This window comes from Mesoplodon bidens (assembly GCF_964165515.1).
Source record: "Mesoplodon bidens genome assembly, chromosome: 19".
In the NCBI taxonomy this organism is placed as follows: domain Eukaryota; kingdom Metazoa; phylum Chordata; class Mammalia; order Artiodactyla; family Ziphiidae; genus Mesoplodon; species Mesoplodon bidens.
Window position 1 is genome coordinate 23,156,613 of NC_138179.1, and position 18,191 is coordinate 23,174,803.

The 18,191-nt window shown below is 42.7% G+C and overlaps 1 protein-coding gene across 3 annotated transcripts in view; it reads right to left on the reverse strand.

The window, feature by feature from the left end:
• The window catches only part of STX8 (syntaxin 8), a 250,742-nt gene that overhangs the window by 143,310 nt on the left and 89,241 nt on the right, over positions 1 to 18,191 (reverse strand). The gene's annotated exons all lie outside the window — the stretch shown is intronic.

Consider the following 18,191-nt stretch of genomic DNA (forward strand, 5'->3'; position numbering starts at 1 on the left):
AGCAGTTTTTTGACTACTGAAGTCATGAAACAAAAATAGTATCTCTAGGGGCTTCCCTGGTGGCACAGTGGTTGAGAGTCCGCCTGCCGATGCAGGGGACATGGGTTCGTGCCCCAGTCCGGGAAGATCCCACATGCCGCAGAGCGGCTGGGTCCGTGAGCCATGGCTGCTGAGCCTGCGTGTCTGGAGCCTGTGCTCCGCAATGGGAGAGGCCGCAACAGTGAGAGGCCCGCATACTGCAAAAAAAAAAAAAAAAAAAAAAAAAAAAAGTAGCTTTAAAAGATTTATGAGGGAGTGGGTAGTAGGTTGGAAGAAAAATAGAGATTCTGTAGCAACGGAACCCATTAGGAATTAACTGTGGGAATTGAGCCACTGGTCCCAGGGAAAACTAAAGCCAAAAGGGATATAATCCATCCAGTTAACTGAATAGAACAACATGCATAGTTCCCAAAATGTTTGTCTTAAAACATATCCCACCCTCTGCCTTGCCAAAAAAGAGATAACCATAATAAACCCAAGGACTGCGTGAAAGGTGAACAAGAATGGGAACAGGATATCTGCTTAGCTGTAAGAGAGACCTGGTACACACACGGATAGAAGGAAGAGGGGGTGGGCATCTAAAATGATTATGATGTTGAAAAATATCAACACACACACAGCTGCTGAGGGTAAGATCACCTACATGCCTAGGACAGAATCTAGACCCTTTGTGCTACGCAGGTTTGAATCATCAGGATAACAATTATGATGGCAATGAACATAATACGGTGGATGACGAAGAATGGTCTGAAAAGTCTGAGAGGTGAAAGATGTTTGGCCTGTATCACCATGGTCGAGCCCTGGGACGTGGGGATACACGCGGATTTGTGAAAGAAAAACCGGCATTGTGTGGACGCTGCCTCCTAAAATCTGTCCCTCCCCCACGTTAGCAGAAATGAAATGCACTGTCTGTGCAAGATATTGGTTCACATTTTTCACGGGCTGACTCCTGGTTTGAATATAGAGCTGAGGTCAGAATTCTTGTGTCCTTTTCCAGCCAAACTGATTTTAGGACAGGCAAGCAAGCACAGAATGCTCTTCCGTGCAATAAATATGAAAATACTTAACCTCCCTGGGGTATCAGGAAGCATAAATCATGTCTGTAAAGGCCCGTGACAAGCTGAAATGAAAAGCGTTAGAAGTTGAAGAATACAATGAGGCCACTACGACAGCTCCGCACTGAATTCTGTGCATATAGCTGTACTATTAACTTAATGAGTTTTATGGTTTTGAAGATATTCCTCAATAGCTAAGTATCAGGTTGCTTCAAGGGTCCATGACTCACTCATCGGTCAAAATGTGCTACAGACTCCAACATTCATCCGCTGGCTCAAAACTGCTAGTTTCTTTCCTTATTTATTTATTTTTTTAAAGTACTTCTTAGAGGAGCCATGAACAAGAGGATTCACTAGTCAGGGCCTCAAATGACTTGCAGCTGGGAGATCCAACTGCAAGCATGGATTCATTTGTAAGGTATTAAGGATTACAGGGAAGGGATGTGGGGAGAAATGGGCCCAAGTGGAGAGTAAGAAGCATGGGGTGAACGAATAAAACCGTGTGAGTCTGAAAACAGCAGCCTTTTCGGCACACACCAGAGCTGACTCAAGTAATATTAAGTACAAGTTATATAAATCATATCTAAATGTTTACTCTTCACAAATTTATTTTACGTTAGGTCTGGTTAGTATGTCACACCTGTTACACAGGTAAACTAGCTACTGTGCCCTTTAAGAGATATGAATCCAATGAATGCCATATCTGTTAGACCAGGCCTTGAACCTAGGAGCAATCAGTTCTGTCTTCCCAATTCCATATTCTCTCTTCACCTTTTCACTGTCAATCAAAGAAACAGCTGGAAGAGCTCTGAGTCATCACTTTGCAACTTTGGGAAAGTCCAGCCACTTGTGGAACCTAGGAATCTTCTCTCAAGTGCTCCCAGCTTCCTTTCCACTTGCAGCCACTGCAATGATTCTATGATTACCTTTAATCATTAGAAAGTGCTTCCTAAGTAAAAAACCAAAGCTGGTACCCACGGGTCCTGCCCTGGTTTCTGGAGTAAAGTAAAACAAAGCCTATTTCTACTTTAAAAAGTTGATAATCTCTCCTTCACAATGCACTCCCCCCACCCCCACCCCCCTTAAATACCTGGGCCCTTGCAAATCAAAGTGTGATCCAAGGATCAGAAGTTTTGGCATCTCTGGAAGCTTGTCAGAGATGCAGACTCTCAGGCCCCACCCCAGACCTGCTGACTTAGAACCTGAATAATAACAAGATTCCCAGGTAATCCACATGCACATTAAGGTTTGGGAAACACTGCTTTAGCCCAGGGGTTGATCAACATTTTCTACAATGGGCCAGATGGAAAATATTTTAGGCTTTGCAGGCCATATGTCTCTGTCGGAACTACTCAACTCTGAGTAGTTATAGCACAAAATCAACCACAGATAATGTGTCATCAAGCAAGCAAGGCTGTATTCAAAATAGAAAAAACTTTATAGACACTGAAGTTTGAATTTCATATAATTTTCACATGTCATGAAAGAGTATTCTGCTTTTGGGTCTTTATGACCATTTGAAAATATAAAAACCTACATTCTTAGCATGTGTGCTGTACAAAACCGGGCAGTGGGCCTTGGTTTGCTGAGCCTTACCCGGTGCCCTGGTGCTTCACAGCACTTTGTTTGCCAGTTCCACCAGGGCGTGGTCCCCAACTCTAGGTAATACATTTCAGTTCCTTAATGTGGCATGTGTAACAATCGAATACAACGAATGATTCTGTCAACAACACAGAGTAGAATAGCAAGGCCATTATTTCTTTTGATTCTAACAAGGTATTTCTTCTAACGTAGACCAATGCTCAACACAATACTTATTTTAACATAGCAGCATACAACACAGCTGGATGATAAAGGCTTTTATCATTTTGCAAAATGCACTTTTATCTTCAACAGTCATGTCTTCTCCACGCTATAATAATTGATGGTGGAGCCTGTGCTTCGCAACAGGAGAGGCCACAACAGTGAGAGGCCCACGTACCACAAAAAAAAAAAAAAAAAGGATGGTTCCTATCACGACTATATTTTCCTCCACGTAAATTCTATAATTTTTACCAGGAAAGCACCATCGATATTCCTTCCTGATGGGATGAGAGGGAGGCCTGGAGCTGGAATGTACTGCCATACAGTACCATTAAAAAAAATTCTCACCAAAATGTCTCCCCTGTGTCCATGAAAAATAAAGACACATGGCAAAGGGTATTCTGTTAAGTTCCACTGCACATGGGATTTTTTTCACACCCTGGTCAGGATGGATAAGGGAAAGCTGGAGGCTAAGTATGGTGCAAACATAAACTAGCCCATGTCCAGAACCCTGGAAAATCTCAGCAGGAAAGGGACAGAAAGAAGGGACCTCAGGAAGGAAAGAGTTGAGAGTTACTTTCACAATCTAATGGCTTCCCAACCTGAGTTGCTCCATGAGATCCTAAAGGGGGAAACACTGCAGTAGATGACTTTAAAGATATCTTCTAACTCTGAAATGTGAGGATTTGACACCAATACTGTTACGTACCTAGTTAGACGGGCTTAGAGTCTGGGAGTGATCTCTTATTCATCCCTTGCCCTTAGACTTCCCTTCAGACCAGACCCATCATCAAAGCTTGTGGATTCCTCCTTTTTCTCCCTCTCGAATGTACCCCTCTTTCCATTCTTACCATCATCATCCTAGTTAATCCTTCACCCCAAATTTACTGCAGGTGTCTCCAACTGAACACTGGTGTCCACGGTATTTCACAACACTGCTCAATTAAATCCGCAATAACCACCACCACCCCTTTTTTTTTTTTTTTTACTGTCACTCTAAACAATCTTCAGTAGTTTCCCAATACTTAAAACATTAGCCCCATGTCGTAGGTGCTCTCCAGTCCTCCCAAAGCCATCACCCCGTCCTCCTTCACAGCATTACGACTGACCTCCTCTCCGTCTCCAGCACCCAGGGGCAGATTTCACTCCTGTGCCTCAACCCTTCCCACTTGCTTCCCTCACCCCCAAGCTGGGCTCAACATTTCCACCTCGGACCAAAAAGGAAGCACAAAGACATATTCAAATAGTTAACAATCCTGACCAGGGAAAGGCAAATGCTAATAGGGGTATGACAGAATAGAACAGGTTAAAAAGAGAAAAGACGTAAGAAATTTAATCATCATTGGACCTTGTTCTCCTGATTTTCCTCAAACCTCTCTGGCTGCGGCTCCACACCGTCCACCCAACAGGTAACAGTGATCCTCAGAACTCTGCCCTATCTACGTTCAGTACCGTGACCTTGACCACCATGCGTACAATGACACCCCCAGATGTAAATTTCAAGTTCATAGCTCTCCCTTGAGCTCCAGACTCAAGAGAAACTCATACTCTTTCTTTTTTTGTGTGGTATGCGGGCCTCTCACTGCTGTGGCCTCTCCCGCTGCAGAGCACAGGCTCCGGACGCGCAGGCTCAGCGGCCATGGCTCACGGGCCCAGCCGCTCCGCAGCATGTGGGATCTTCCCGGACCGGGTCACGAACCCGTGTCCCCCGCATCAGCAGGCGGACTCTCAACCACTGCGCCACCAGGGAAGCCTGCTCATACTCTTTCTGACATCCTCAACTTGAGAGTAACTCGAGCACCTTGGAACGCAATGTCTTCTCCCTCTACCTCCATGAAACTTCTCCTTCCCGTGTGCCCTGGATCAGAGTAAACGGTACCGGCTTCTCTGCAGCTGCACAAGCCAGAAGCCAATCAATCCTGACGTCCTGCTGACTTTATCTCCTTTCAAATCTGTCCACTTCTCTCAATATCTTCCCTCAACCCCAATCATTCCAGGCCAGCCCAACATCAGCTCATGATTAAACTATTTCAAACCATCTCCTAGCTGGTTTCCCTTTGTATAATCCTGACCCCCTGCTGCCCACCATCCATGCTACCCAGAAATCATCTTTCCTTTATGATCATCTTGGAGCAACAGAGGGGATAAAGTCAGCGTGGTGGGACGTAAGCACTGTCTCCACGTGGTATAAGCAAGCAGCAGTGGTGGTGTATTAGTGGATCAGATTCCTGAGGACATGAAATATCCTCTTGGGACGCACCAAAATATTGAAAGATGGGAGTGAGGGAGATTTGGACATTAATGTTAATGTAAGTTCATTTATACTCAAAAGCTGGTGAAATTGGGAGATGTTCTGGCTATAGACTGATAACTGTTTAGATAATCCCATAGATGAAAGAGCCAATGTGGCTATGGAGAATTACTTGGATGTTTGATAAGATACTAACAATCACAGCAGTTAATATTGAAGAAGATAATCATTCCCTTCTGTGATCCTTGTACATCACCTTCAGAGGGCAGGCTTGGGGACTGGGAGGATCATATATCCCACCCAAGAGGGCAACACCACTACTCTTAGGAGTTGGGAATATTCGTGTTTGAATAATTAAATCAACTACTGAAAGCAGCTGTAAGGTCTTCGATTCTTCTCCCTTGGCCAAAACAGAACTAAAGACTGATTCACTCATTTATGAAGCACATACTGGGTGCCTACTATGTGTATGCGGAGAGAACAAAGATGGGCCACACACAGTCTCTACCCTAAAGGAACATGAGATCTAGCAACGTGGTACAGTCTGCTTCAGTTTCACGTGGAATATGCTACTGGAATGTACCAGAAGCCCCTCTATGGCTCAAGGAGAATGGCCCAGCTGAGCAGAAATTTGAGGCCAAAGTGATTTCTACTCTTCCCTGAGTTCGCCCCCTTCCTTCTATCTCATCTACCTTGTTTTTGCTAGCTGCTCCATGGGTCTGGAGTGTCCTACTCTCTAGGGAGTAATGAGGTACCCCACCTACACTGACCAAGGTGCAAAACACCCCATTACTCCTTTATACTTCTTGTACTAAGTGGCCACAGAATCTGTTTACCCAGTGTGCTAGCATGATCGTAGACAAGAAAGAATAGTATGTGTTACTAAATTCCCCCCACAAAAGATAGACAGCTTTTCTTTCTCACTCTTCTTTACAAAGTTTTCCACTTTGCTTCCCCCATCCACAAATATTTTCCTCACCCCTGTTATCATCCATTTGCTCACACCTACCCTAAATATACCATAGCATTGTAGCATCGCTAGTACAACCCCAGAAGACCTTCCTAACGCTTCTGCTCTCCATCCACAGGTCCTCACTCTGTTCCTCATCCACATAACCTTTCACACATTCTTAGCTACTTCTTCAGTTCTGCCAACTCAAAGCCCTGCTCCTATGCCTGGTTTCTGGGCTACACTGGCACCTCTTTGCCCAAGTGAACTTGAAGAAAGGTCTCTTAAGAGTTCACAACTGCTAACACACATCGTTTCGATTAGCATGGATTCAGTGGAATTATTTGCTGCCTAGACCTGGTCAGCCCACCTTAATTAATAATAATAATAATAATAATAATAATAGTAAACCTCAAAAGTTTTGTAGCCACTTTCACAGCATTATCACAAAGCCTGGCTTCACCTGGAGCCTGGGGAAGTTAATTAAAATCTTAAACCCCAGGTTCTCTTTATATTGAAGTGAGAAGTCTCCAGAGATGCTATAAACAAGTACCATGAGCACATCATCTTGACAAAAGAAAAACAGAGGTATTTGCTGCGTTGGTGTGTGGATTCTTCTTCTTTGACGGTAACTTCCTGACAGCTCAGAACAATTTCTTTAGGATACCGGCTATGGATATTTGCCTGGAGTTTTCAATAGCTGGCTGTGTAAAGGGAGACAGACTTTTTGTCTCCCCCCACCCCCGAAAGAATGGAAACAGACTCTTTCTTTCAAAAGTTGGCAGAGATACGTGGCAGAGGGGTCCAGCTCATTTGTAGAGGCAAACATGCTGCCGTCCAACACAGATTGATCACCAGCTGGGAAGCAAGTCATCCTGCTGTAGGTTCACAAAAACTTTGGCTCTTTGCTTCTCTGATGACCATCAGCAACAGATTGACGTGCAACTCTTCGAGCGGAGAAGCTGGCTACAGAGGAGAACTCAGGGACGCTACACAGGTTGAAAGTGTATTATTCACGCACTCCCTGCCTGGAAAAATGCAAGTTCCCCACCTTTCTGACCTAGGCTTGGAGAACCGTGAGGGCCTGAGTTTGCTTTCTGACTTGGAAGGCTGCTTACAGCCTTCCAGAGCAACATAAAAAAATGAATACCTACTGGCACTTTCCAACGAAATGCCAAAATCCATGAAGAGAAATGACCAAGGAGCAGGTTTTTTTTTTTCCTTTTCCCACTGAGAGTGAGAAAGAAGAGACAAGATATTTCATGTCCCTGTTAAAGAGTTTGCTTTGCAAAAACAAATGAAGAAGTACAGCTTGTTATGCCTTTTGTAGCGAGGGTCTCGAAAAAGAACACACGTTGCTGTGATTCCTTAAGGATGGGGAGGAGAGTCAAACTCCCCCAAAAAAGAGCTTTAAAGCACCACACAGCAAGCGGGCAAGGCATATTTACTTGTTTAAGAAAACTGGTACCCAAGTGACACACTGGAAAAACAGATCAACCTGCGATGAGTTTTATTTTGTGTAAGTTTATTAAATTTTCCAATTATTTTGCACTTTTAAAAAACTGTAACATGCTTCCCACCTACTACTTTTTAAACCACAATGATACTTTAGGTACCTTAATATTTCAATAGTTGTTTCCTGCACTTGTTTTCCATCAGCTTCCAATAACAGACATTTTAACCAAAGACAATTAGCACAAAAAAATGCTGTCATTACAGGGGTAGGGATTCTCTTGTTCACCAGAGTATGGCTGAAGCCTAGAAGAATGCCTGGCATGTAGTAGATCCTCACTGAATATTTGCTGACTGACTATTTGCTGGAAGCCAACTTACAACACCATTACTTACTAATAGATGGCTCACCAACAAAATTCCATCAGCAATTGTCCCACAAATTTCAAAAGCCATCTCAATGAAGAAAACACCGTCATGACTGTACCGTTTCTGCTATTACCACTTGGTCCACTGTTGAAACTATTAAATTAAAGCTGAATATAAAGAAGACATTTAGCCCATGGGATTAATTTCTGCAAAGCTAGTGAGAGGGAGGAAGCAAACTACTGTTTTCCTTTTCATGGGAGTGCTGCATGGGTTTACTCTGCACAAAGATAGAAAGGAATAAATATGTAGTAGTTAATGATGGGGAGAAGCAACAGCATTTTGGCAGGAGTACAAAGCCAGGAAATTGAGCAGTTTCCAGAGAGTTGCATATGCTTTTCGGTGAGAAGGTTTGTGATAGCACCTCCTCATGAAATGCCAAAATCCACACCGAGAATGACCGAGTCGCTTTTTTTCCATTTTCCCACTGAGAGTGAGATAGAAGATACATGATGTTTCATGTCACCGCCAAAGTTTGTTTTGTAACAATATATGAAGAGAGACAGCTTATTACACCACCTGTACTATACTATTTGTTAGCATTTTAATAGGTAATTAATCTTGATTGGATAGGCTTTAAGATTTTTATTTTTTGGCACATATGCTCAAGCTATTATGTTATAAATCTCAAACATTTCAGCAAATGTCATCCTGATCATTCCCTACTGCATAGAACACTACGAGTGAAATATTCAAGGTCAGGAACTTGGATTCTTTACCCACTGTATTCAGGAAAACCAATTTATTGTTCTGTCTCAGTAAAGAGGGGTGATTTCTTTGGGGCCTATATCATATTGGCAGTCAATCTAGAAAACTTATAATTACTTTTAGGCAATGGGGGTTTGGTAAGTGCATTAATCTGTCTCTGTGAATTTAAACACATATCCTATAGCTGTAACTATGATAAAATTCCGAGTTCAACATTTTATATTACTTTTCAGGAATGAAGTGTGTGCTTAGTATGTCTGAATGGTGTGCAAAATCTAACATAAATCAAGAGTATGTCTTCGCAATGGGGGTAAAAATCTTAGGAAGATCTTGAGGTGTTTTTAAAGTAGCCTTCATGCTGAATGGCCCTGGTTTGGCAAGTTAATTATTAAAGCAATATTTAATTGTGTTTGGTAATTACTACAAATCATTATTTAAACTAAACTAAATTTAAGCACTTTCTAGAGTATAAAAATATAGGTGAATCTGACCACTTGCTAAAATTTACTTGTAACCCCCTGCACCAAAACAATATTCAGGGCATGTCCCCAGTCACTCCTGGACATGCCTAGAATGAAAAATTTGAGGCATGTGACATGGACGTCCCCAGCTGAAGTGAAACAAGACAATACTCTGCCTTCTTGTTTTAGCTCTCATACTGTAAACAAGCGTCTGCATCCCGGTCTACCTAGTGCCACATTCTCCACATTTTTTGCACTTTTTGTTGGTGATTTTTGCTTGTTTGGAATGGCCCCCAAGCGTAGGCTGTGATGTGCCTTCTGGAGAAAATGCATGTATTAGATCAGCTTTGTTTGGGCTGTTGACCGTGAGTTCAATGTTAATGAATCAACAAAATATATTAAATAATGTGTCTTTAAACAGAAACACACTGAAGACAAGATTACATGTTGATCAGCTGACAAAAATGTCGAGACCAGAGTCTCCTGGGAACCTTACCTGGTATCCACCCACCCCCATCCCCCACCCCACCCCCCACCCCCTCCATGGCAACGGTTCCGTAATCACCAGCCAGTGTTCATGGTGACTTTGTAGACCACAAACACCATAAATACGGTAATGAGAAATGATCTTAATACGAAATTTTCACCTTTAAGAGAAACGTTTTGCCTTTGAAAGGTAGGGTAAATGCTCTACATTACAAAAAGTATTAACAAAACCAACGTTTAAAGACATTTAAAATGGTTAAAATTTTTGTAAAGAGACAATACCAAGTGCTGGGAAGAATGAGGTGCAACTGAAATTCACACCTGTGGGTGGGGATGCAAATGGTTCAGTCACTCTGGAAAACAGCTTGTCAGTTTCTTTGAAAACTAAACATATGCTTAAGGGTATAAACTAGAAATCCCAAGAAAAGTAAAAAATTCATTCACAGAAAAACCTAAATGCAAATGTTTGCAGCAGCTTGATTCAAAGTTGCCAAACCAACCCAATGTCCTTCAACTGGTGAATGAAAAAACAAATTGTGTTTTCATAGCAGCACTATTCAATAGCCAAGACAGGGAAGCAACCTAAACGTCCACCAACAGATGAATACTACTTAGCCATAAAAAAGGGGAAATAATGCCATTTGCATCAACATGGATGGACCTAGAGATTATCATACTAAGTAAATCAGAGAGAGAAAGACAAATATCATATGATATCACTTATATGTGGAATCTAAAAAAAATGATACATTTTTGTAAATGTTATTTACAAAACAGCAACAGACTTATAGACAGAAAACAAACTTATGGCTACTAAAGGGGAGGGGAAGGATAAATTAGAAGTTTGGGATTAACAGATATACACTACTATATATAAAACAACAAGGACCCACTGTATAGCATAGGAAACTATATTCAATATCTTGTAATAACTTATAATCTGAGATATGTATATATATGTGTGTGTATATATATATATATAACTGAATCACTTTGCTGTACACCTGAAACTAACACACCATTGTAAATCAACTACACTTCAAAAAAAATAAATTTTTTAAAAGAGAAATTGTGGTACAGCGATACAGTGGGATACAATGGAATACTCTTCAGCAGTGAAAAGGAACAAACTACTGATACAAGCAACAGTACGGATGAAGCTCAAATGCCTTTATGCTCCGTGAAAGTAGCAGATACAGAAGCTACACACTGCATGATTCCATTTATATTCCAGTTTGGAAAAGGCAACACTGTAAGGACAGAAAACACATCAGCGATGCTCAGGGGCTGGGATGGAAGGAGGAGCTGACCATAAAGGGGCACGAGAGAATGTTCTGGGGTGATGGACCTGCTCCGTGTCGTGACTATACATGTTTATCAAAACTCAAAGAACTGTTGCCCCCAAAAGGACAAAATTTACTATATGTAAATCAGTACTCAACAAACCTAACACACACACAAAGGTAACAAAAGACAATAATGCTTTAACATTAGACATTCCTTCAAATTCTCCACTGGTTTTTACCAGTGTTCACAGGCACACTTTACCTAGCATCACACAGACGGATGCTTTGTTTTTTAAAAAAATCTGATGCATTTTGCCACTCCAGCAAAGACCAGCATGATGATTTGGCAAGGTAAGACCCCTTTCATCAGCTTCAAATCCACATCTTTTTTAAGCTCCTGCAGCAGCACTTCTCACGAAGCAGTTTTATTTCTCGGTGGCCTCAGTATTTCGTGCATGTATCTGCTCTTAACCACCAATGGAGGAAACCCAACTCACACCCTGAAACAAGGCCTCTTAGTGGCCTTCCACTATGAGAGAAACCTTCGCCCCGCTTCCAACAACATAACAAACATTTGGAAGCAGAGGCTGTGTACCAGGCCTGTGCTCAGCACTGGGGATTCAAGAATGAATCAGACAGCCTGCCTTTTTCACTTCCTCACTGTATCTTAAAGCAAGGGTGACCTTCATCCCTCAAAACTTCTGGCGTTAGATTTTAGAAATCTCTCCTTTGTTTATACTATCTCTCCCAGCATTTATCTTCTGAATTATTCACTTTTCCCAGATCTAATTCTCACTGTAATCCCATTTAACTTCTTAAAGTTTGACTGAAAGTAGTCCAAGCTGATTCTGCTTAAATTCATCTTCTTGTGGAGAAAAAACAGGGTCACACAAGTCAATGTCATCTCATCTTTTCATCTCACACTTCGTCACTATGGAGATAGACAGTCCCAGTTTGAGAACTTACACAAGGTATTATTTTAATGTTTGATGTAATCTCCAAACTAAGCAGTAATTCCCCTTGGGTACAATGGTTTTCATAATTTTTCTAAATAAAATGGTGCCTCTGACATGTATCTGGCCCCTGCTAGAGTTCATGGTTTCTAGTGGCTTGTAGAACTTAAAATATTATATACTTTCTGACAGGTAAAAGTAACTAGAACCTCTATTCCAAGAGTTATAATTTAGTTCCCATAATATATATGTCCAAATTATTTTTATAATTCTATAAACAGACCCATCTCTAAGTTTTCCTTTCAATGAAAAATGAGTATTTAAGGAAGAATGGAAAAATAACCAAGGTGTTAGGTTTTTCCACCAAACAAATCAATGACTTTTGATTACTTCATAAGAAACAAATGCATAATTTAAATATACAAATACATACATACACTCACAGATACATACACACAAGAATCCCTGGATTCTTAAAAAAACTAAAGTTTCACTGCTTAGACAATTTGAGTTTGATGGTTTGCTTCTTTTTTCTTATTTGGTTTAATTCAAGCTATATTTGATGCATGCTTTTCTCTTAACCCGATTAAGTTACCTTGATGATTCACCTTTAAAATACAGAAGCAACTGACTGCGATCTCTCTTAACACAAGGGGCATGAATTGTTCTGTTGGGGTCAAATAATAATGAGTAACTATAAGATATGTCCTGATGGCAATTTCATCATTATGACCGGGCTGGTATGTGACTCAAATTCTAGTTACTCAGCAGTAACTATAACTCAATCTTGTGTCTTCTTTGATGTTTTATTCTAAGTATCTTAAATCATTTTTACCCCAGACATTCCTGTACCTGAGAGCTTCTTGGTGGAGGCTTTGTCTTGCCGAGAAATACCTGAAACGATTAGCTCTATCTTCCCTTCTTTCAAACACAAGAGTGCTTGTGGGGAAGAAAACTGATGCTGGAAGAAGGCGGGATAAGAGGGGAAAAAATTCTCTTCAATCTTGAGTGGAATTTAGATACCAAATACAGAAGAAGAAAAAATGTCTCTGGTCAACTAGAAGTTAAATATAAATGTTTCTATTTCTAAACACTGGTTCTTAGTCAAGTATGATGCTTCCTGGGAGAGGGAATTAGTCCTTTAAAACACACTGCAGCTCTGTAAGGTTCAGATGGGTGGGAGTACCCAACTTTGGGGGTTGATGCTGAGCCTGATGAAGTACAAGCAAAGAAATGGACACACGGGGCACACGGCCCTGCCAGACGACAGTGGCTCTCTGGATGACAGCGGCAGACAACTAGGGCCTGTTGGATATAAGTGAGCACGTAGAAAGATCAGCTGGTACAAGGTCCCGTTCCCTGACGAGCATTCCCGATGACTGAACTTATGTGCCCCTTCAGCTGTCGATGACTTCAAGTTTAAAATCCACTTGGGGACTTCTCTGGTGGTGCAGTGGTTAAGAATCCGCCTGCCAATGCAGGGGACATGGGTTCAAGCCCTGGGCCAGGAAGATCCCACATGCCAAAGAGCACCTAAGCCCATGCGCCACAACCACTGAGCCTGCACTCTAGAGCTCATGAGCCAAAACTACTGAGCCCGCGCACTCTAGGACCCGCGTGGTGCAACTACTGAGCTGCATGCTGCAACTACTGAAGCCTGTGCACCTAGAGCCCGTACTCCGCAACAAGAGAAGCCACTGCAATGAGAAGCCCGCGCACCGCAATGAAGACCCAACGCAGCCAAAAATAAATAAATAAATAAAATTTTTTAATTAAAAAAAATAAAATCCACTCGGGAACTCTCAAATCACTAAGGTTCCCAGCAGGGTGGGCTGGACCTCATTTCTAGGGCCCAATGTGGCTAGAAATGGGGGTGGGGATCCAAAAGGTTAATTTCCTAAGCCCTGAAAATCACTGATACCGATTCATCGTGTAGGTTCATCTAATGCACTGTAAAACTCAGGGAAAACCAAGAAAGGTAACTGTGAATCAGCTTAGCTGCCACAGGAATAGTAAAAAAAAAAAAAAAAAAAAAAAAAAAGAAAAAAAAAGAAAAGAAAAGAAAGAAATGTTGACTTCCGTGGAGAAAATATCAACACTATTAACACTGACAACGCTCTAGCGGTCATACAGACCATGAAAAATATACATGTTCAGATCTGAATCAGATAGGAAGATGGACACTACAGAGAACCTTCAAACAGCACTTTACAGCTCCTATTATTCTCCTTTCTTAGAAAATACTGTAATTCTCTGTTCCCAATGCTGCCTTTGCCACTAGAGTGTCAATTCCTTGGAGGGGATGTGGGTCAGAAGGGCAAAAGGACATATTCCAATGTATCTGTGTACCCAGCACTTAGCACAGCGTGACTAGTGGATGTTGGATAAATGTTTGTTGCATCAATAAATAAAACGTGCCATGAGTCTCTTGCTCTCCTGAAAAGACTGACTGTTAAGATCCGCCAGTCCCAACCAAGAGGGATGACAGGGGAGTGTGAATTGCAACTGAAGAAGAATGGGTCGGCTGCAAGACACTGCTCTAATATGGTTTTTTTGTTTGTTTGTTTGTTTTTTGCGGTACTCGGGCCTCTCACTGTTGCGGAGCACAGGCTCTGGACGCGCAGCCTCAGCGGCCATGGCTCACGGGCCCAGCTGCTCCGTGGCATGTGGGGTCTTCCTGGACCGGGGCACGAACCTGTGTCCCCTGCATCGGCAGGCGGACTCTCAACGACTGCGCCACCAGGGAAGCCCTCTAATATGTTTTTTGGTGACAAAACCGCTGATGTCAAAGATGCAAGGGAGAAGTTTGAATAAGACTGTCTCATGAAATTAAAGGGAAAAAGACATTTCTAAATATTTTTCCAAGTTATTTCAAATATATATAATAAATTTAATGTCATAAGTAGACAACTGATTATTTCAACTAGAGCCCTAAAATATATATTCCAAGCTGGGCAAGAAATTTGGTAGGAAGGTGGGGTCTTCTTTTTGGAAATACAGGAATTATCTTATATTCAGGGATACAAGCATAGATAAATGAGAGCGAAAGCTTTGGGGGACACACCAGAGAAGGCATGGTGAGGAAAATATCTTGACATGTTGGTAGGGGAAAAAAAAGCACAAACGAAAAGAACACAATGTAGTAAGGAATTAAAATAGTAGTTGAAGAAAAAATAGGACGATTTTGACTATGGTATCATGAAGGGAAGGATATGGGAGGAGGAGCCCAACGTGGACAGGAATACAGACACTCTAGTAACACAGTCAATGTACTCTGCAGACGCCACGTGACAACACTGTTCACAGAGTGGGATAACTATACACACGCAGCCTTTTATCCAAGACGCTCTTAAAATTATTCACAAAACTTTACAGCTTGCAACTAGAAGGGAAAGTCTATGACCACTATGTCTCATTATGGTTCTGACCATTTCTCATATGAAAAACTGTAGAGTCCTCTGTGGGACACTGCTCCATCCCCCATCTGGGATTTAGGGGTAGAGTTTACTATCCCCAGCACAGCCTCCTCACTGCCCTAACAATACAACGGTGGTCCACAGAGAATCCAGATGCTGGGAAGGACTGTCATGACCAAGGATGTTAAGTATTGAATATATTAACCAAGCAACCTTTAGAGGAGGGTCCTTGCTAGACAGGCAGGGCTGGGTGCCATGATACGAGAAGTACTGTTTTCCCGTGGATGAGATTTATCTGCCACAGAAAACCAGTTCACTGGTGAAGGGGGGAGGAGGAGGAGGAAGCACGTGTACTTGGCGGGGGGCAGGGGGGGATGAAGCGAGTGCAGAGGGTTGTGGGTCTCAGGATGGTCTTCGGAGCAGCAACTACAAACACTAATTTGAAACCCAGAAGTGGTGGAGAAAAGGCTGGGAAACCAACCGAAATAGCATTTGATCTTTGGCCTCTCTGATCTTAAAGTGGACTGAGCCCCCAGCTGAGTTCACTGGGGCCACTGAGCAGCTGTCCAACGATAACCGCTTTCATAGTTGTCAGCAACATTTGGTTAGAGCCAGGACTGGGGCTGTTCCCACTCTGTGGAGATGGAAAAAGAGCCTATGTTTCCCTTCATTTTTACCTCTGCTGGAGCTATCCTAAATTAGGAAGTCATCTGGATTTGTAAAAATAATCACTTCTTGGCATGTTCACAGAGTCTGTTGAAATGTTATTTCGGAAACAAGAATTTGGATGCCCGGAGGTCACAGGAGGAAATGAGTCTGGCAATTTGAAAGTGCACCTGCTGAAGTTCCAGGCCCTCTCAGTATTCAAATAATTCATCCATCCTTCCAAACATCTTTTGTGTCTTTCATTTAAAAAAAAAAAAGTTCTAAATTATTACACTTAGTATGAATCAGAAAAGAGCCCTGCTCTTCTTTAGATGTGGATTCTGGGGGTTTTCTCCAACATTTTTTCACAATTCAACAAATGCTCACTTAGAGTCTACCTTATACACAGTATTCTGTGAAGCATGTATGTGTCAATCAGGACAGCTTAGGCTGCAAGAGGCAGCAAGTCCTACTCAGACTGGATTAAACACAGAAACTTGTCTCACGTGATGAGAAATTCAGGAGTACCTCCAGGGGCAGCTGATTAGAGGTTCAGAAAAGTCATTAAGTAACCAGGTTCCTTCCATCTCTGTGTTAGTCTCCTATCTCTGCTGTAACAAGTTACCACAGACTTAGTGGCTTAAAACAACACATTATCTTACAGACCCGGAGGTCAGAAGTCTGACCTGGGTCTCGCTGGGTTAAAATCAGTGTGTCCGCAGGGCTGCATTCGTTTCTATAGGCTCTGGGGAAGAGCCCATTTCCCAGCTTTGCCAGCTTCTGGAGGTGCCTGCACTCCTTGGTTCGTGGCCCCTTCCATCTCCAACTCCAGCAATGGCTGGTGGAGTCCTGTCACACCACACAACTCTGACACTGGCTCCCTTGCCTCCTCTTCCACTTTTAAGGACCCTTGTAATTACACTGGGCCCATCCAGATGGTCCAAGATAATCTTCTCATCTCAGGGCCCATAGCCTTAGTTACATCTCCAAGTCCCCCTTTTCTGTGTAAAAGTAACATAGTCTTAGGTTCCAGGGACCAGGACATGATCTTTGGGGCCATTACTCGGCCTGCCACAATCTCTGCTCCTCCAGCCTCAGTGAGGGCTTTGTCCTCCAGCCGGTTCCTCTCAGAGTCACAGAATGGTAATTAGAGCAGTTCCAAGTATCACGTGCAGACGTACCTTCCAGAGGAAGGAAAGAGTGAGCCACCTCTTTCTTAGAAGGGAGAGAAAACCTTTGCCAGAGGCCCTAGAAGTGCTTCTCCTTCATGTTTAACTGAGACGAGTCACTGGCCCATTATCAATCCAATTTTTTTTTTTTTTTTTTTTTTTTTTTTTGCAGTACGCAGGCCTCTCACTGTTGTGGCCTCTCCCGTTGAGGAGCACAGGTTCCGGACGCGCAGGCTCAGCGGCCATGGCTCATGGGCCCAGCCGCTCCGTGGCATGTGGGATCTTCCCGGACCGGGGCACGAACCCGTGTCCCCTGCACTGGCAGATGGACTCCCAACCACTGCGCCACCAGGGAAGCCCAATCAATCCAATTTTTGACAAGTGGAAGGGGTTCACTGTAATCGGCACAGATTGATAATTTGGGATGGCTGTCAGAGTCAGCCATCATATTCGCTATAGTGTAGCAAATACTTAGAAGGGAATATAATCACTATGTATAGAACACTTACACCTAAAGGTACAGCCCTGAGGTGGATGTTTTACGTGTCACCTAGCTTAATCTGCCATCCACCCTGTGAGGTAGGCATCAACTCAATCTTACCAAGAAAACCAAGGCTCAGTTTGAATTTTACTATTTATTCTCACTATAGATATTTCTGTTTATACTATTTTATATAGAGATGTAGATGTAGATGTAGATTTGCTGTCTATTAAGGACAGGAGAGTTGAGTTGAAATCTGTGTTTCAAGTTTGATGCTATGACACTGTCGTCCAAAGTAATCATGACTTAAAGAAGTTCACCCTGGGCTTCCCTGGTGGCACAGTGGTTGAGAGTCCGCCTGCCGATGCAGGGGACACGGGTTCGTGCCCTGGTCCGGGAGGATCCCACATGTCGTGGAGCGGCTGGGCCCGTGAGCCATGGCCGCTGAGCCTGCGCGTCCGGAGCCTGTGCTCCGCAACGGGAGAGGCCACAACAGTGAGAGCCCCGCGTACCGCAAAAAAAAAAAAAAAAAAAAGAAGTTCACCCTATGGCTTGCTAGAAAACAGACTCCAAGTCCTAACTTTGAGTCCGTTGTCACGCTCTCTCTCCTC